Here is a 3863-nt window from a genome sequence, read left to right as displayed (position 1 = left end):
GCCGTGACGCCATTAGATCGACGTCCGGCCTCTGTCAGCGGCGCCAGATCTCCCGAAACCCGTCCGGGTGAAGAGACCATACCCTTTCGGCCACACCCCGGCGACTTAGGAAGTCAGCTTCCTAGTTTTCCACGCCTGGGATGTGAACTGTGGATATGGTGGATGCAGTGTCTTCCACCCACATCAGAACCTGCCGGACTTCCTGGAAGGCTTGCCGGTTGCGCGTTCTTCCTTGGTGGTTGATGTATGCCACCACTGTGGAGTTGTCCGACTGAAGTCGGATTTGCTTGCTGTCCAGCTGCTGTTGGAAGGTTTGTAGGGCAAGATACACTGCTCTGTGTTCAAGAACATTGATCTGAAGGGTGGACTCTTGCTGAGTCCACGTACCCTGAGCGCTGTGGTGGAGAAAAACTGCTCCCCACCCTGATAGACTCGCGTCTGTCGTAACTATCGCCCAGGATGGGGATAGGAAGGACCTTCTTTTTGACCATGAGGTGGGAAGAAGCCACCACCGTAGAGATTCCTTGGCCGCCTGAGAAAGAAAGACGACTCTGTTGAGGGAGGTCGACTCCCCGTCCCATTGGCGGAGAATGTCACATTGTAGTGGACGCAGATGAAACTGCGCGAAAAGAACTGCCTCCATTGCTACCATCTTACGTAGGAAGTGCATGAGGCGTCTCAATGTGTGCGACTGGTTCTTAAAGAAGAGATTGCAGCCCGTAGTGAATGCTGTTTGTCTAGCGGAAGCTTCACTATCGCTGAGAGAGTATGAAACTCCATGCCTAGATATGTTAGCGATAGGGTCGGGGTCGGATCTGACTTCAAAAAGTTGATGATCCACCCAAAACTCTAGAGAGTCTCCAGCGCAACGTTCGGGCAGTGTCGGCATGTTTCCTAAGAGAGTGCCTTGACAAGTAGATCGTCTAAATATGGGATCACAGAGTGACCCTGAGAGTGCAGGACTGTGACTACTGCTGCCCTGACCTTGGCGAAGACCAGTGGGACTGTCGCTAGCCGGAAGGTAGAGCTACGAACAGAAGGTGTTCGTCTCCTATAACGAAGCGTAGAAACGCTAGTGCTCTGGATCAATCGGCACGTGTGGATAAGCATCCTTGATGCCTAATGATGCTAGGAAATCTCCTTGGGATATTGAGGCGATGACATGGCGGAGGGATTCCATCCGGAACCGCCTGGTGTCCACGAGCTTGCTGAGCAGTTTTAGATCCAGAACGGGACGGAACGGCCCGTTCTTATAGGCACCGCAAATAATTTGGGGTAAAAACCGTGACCTTGTTCCTGAAGAGGAACGGGGGTCATCACTCTTTCTGCCTATAGAGTGCACCCTGTTTGCAGAAGAGCAGCGGCTCGGCCGGGAGGTGGAGAAGTTCTGAAGAATCGAGTTGGAGGACGAGAAGTGAGCTCTATCCTGTACCCGTGAGACAGAATGTCTCCCACCCAACGGTCATTGACCTATGGCAGCTAAATATCGCCAAGGCGGGTGAGCCTGCTACCGACCGAGGATGCGGAGAGAGGAGGCCGCAAGTCATGAGGAAGCCGCCTTGGAAGCGGGTTTTCAGACTGTCTCTTTTTTGGGCGTGACTGAGCCCGCCAAGAATCTGAGCTCCTCTGATCCTTTTGAGTCCACATTGGACGAGGAAAAATGGGACCTGCCCGAGCCTCGAAAAGACCGAAACCACGACTGCCTCCTGCTCTGTTGGGGTTTGTTGTGTCCGGGCTGAGGAAAGGATGAATCCTTACCCCTGGACTGTTTAATGGTTACATCCAAACGCTCACCAAACAGTCGGTCAGCAGAAAAAGGCAACTGGTTAAGCAACCTTTTTTGGAAGCAGAATCTGCCTTCCATTCACTTAACGAGCAGACCAGGCTCTGCTTAAAAACACGGAGCAGCGGAGGCTACTGCCGTACGGTTCGCAGAGTCTAGGGCAACCTGAATCGCGTAAGAAACAAATGCAGACATTTGAGAGGTTAAGGATGCCACTTGCGGCACAGATGTACGTGTAACCGTGTCAATCTGTGTAAGACAAGCTGAAATAGCTTGGAGTGCCCCAAGGGTGAGAATGCTGGAGCCAACGGTGCGCCGACAGTCTCATAGATGGATTTAGACCAGAGATCTATCTGTCTGTCAGTGGCATCTTTAAGTGCAGCTCCATCTCCCACTGCAACTATGGATCTAGCTACAAGCCTGGAGATTGGAGGATGCCGCTTGGGACACTGGGTCCAGTCCTTGACCACGTCAGGGGGCAGGGATAACGTGTATCCTAAGCCGTTTGGAGAAGCGCATATCTGGATAAGTGTGGTGTTCCTGGACTGTCTCTCTGAAGGCAGAGTGGTCCAGAAAAATACGTGAAGCTGACTCCTCCACTGGAGGAGCTGGGTTGAAATAACCAACATTCTATTGATGGACGCTATAAGATTATTCACTATGGCGTCACCATTAGGTGTATCCAGATTGAGAGCGGTCTCAGGATCAGAATCCTGAGCCGCTACTTCCGCCTCATTACACAGAGAGTCCTTCTGCTAGGACCCTGATGAAACCGAGGGCCGCTCATAGTGAGCCCGCTTAGGCTGTCTGGGACTGACGTCTGTGCAGAGCCGTGACTCTGGGATGCGTGTGACATTCCCGGAGCTGTTAGTTGTTCACACTGAGGGGGGCCATGGATCAATGATTCAACAGTGTCCATGTTGTGAGAGACATGTCCGGACTGCTAGGCTTCTAGTATCATAGCCATAGTCTCAGAAAATCTGTCAGTAAATACTGCAGACACCGTCCTCATCCTCTGGCCATTAGCAGAGACTCCGGCTGAGTTGGATATAATGGGGGTCTATGTAACCTGCCGGCCGTATAGCCGTACATGCTGTACCGGCTGCATAGAAAAACATGTGGTTCTGCACCTTTGTTTTACACAGAGAATATGCTGATAACTCCTCCGCACAATCCAGGAGGGTATATACAACGTGCGACCAAACAGTGCAATGTATATAGTACAAGCATATCTATAAGTGCACTTCTGCACTAGTGGGGTTAGCACCACAGGTGCTGCTTAACGCCTGTTGCAGCGATTGTGTGACTATCAGAATGCCAGGGTCTTCCACACTTGTCTCTGTATCGTACAGAAACTGACACTAATGGCTGCCGGCGTCCTTGTAGAGAAGGAAGCCGTGGGCGTGCCTGAGAAAGTGCGGGAATCCGGTTTCACAGTGGACACAGTGAGAGGGGTGGAGTATGCAAAACATACTCCAGCTCTCAGCGCTGCTGTGCTATGCAGCGTCACGCCCCTACCCTGACTGTCAGGCCTGTGGGCGGTAACGAAGGGAGACTAGGCCCAGAAGCCGGGGACTCGAGTTAATAAGCGCGGCCGGCATATCAGTGCTGGCCGGCGCGGAAGTCCCCGGCGCACCACAAATCCCAGCGGCGCCTTAAATAAAAATGGCAGCGGCGGTTAGCGCAGTAGTCACCCAATACACTAACACACCCAGCAACGCTGTGGTGTGCGATGGCACTAGTGCGGACAGCGCCGCTGTCCCTGGCGCACTAACACACCCAGCAGTGCTGCCGTGTGTGTCTGCGCGGTCCCCCACAGGGACACAGAGTACCTCCATGTAGCAGGGCCATGTCCCTGAAGATACTCCGCTCCATGTCCAGCAGATACCAGGGGCTGTGGATGGAACACGGTCTCAGTGCCTGGAGACCGATAGGATCCCACTTCACCCAGAGCCCTGTAAAAAGGGGATGGGGAAGGAAGCAGCATGTGGGCTCCAGCCTCCGTACCCGCAATGGGTACCTCAACCTTAACAAACACCTCCGACATGAAGTGGGGTGAGAAGGGAGCATGCTGGGAGCC

The sequence above is a fragment of the Anomaloglossus baeobatrachus genome, chromosome 2 (genome assembly GCF_048569485.1).
Source record: "Anomaloglossus baeobatrachus isolate aAnoBae1 chromosome 2, aAnoBae1.hap1, whole genome shotgun sequence".
NCBI lineage: Eukaryota > Metazoa > Chordata > Amphibia > Anura > Aromobatidae > Anomaloglossus > Anomaloglossus baeobatrachus.
The sequence above is the reverse complement of the archived record's forward strand: the minus strand, read 5'-3'. Positions refer to the sequence as shown.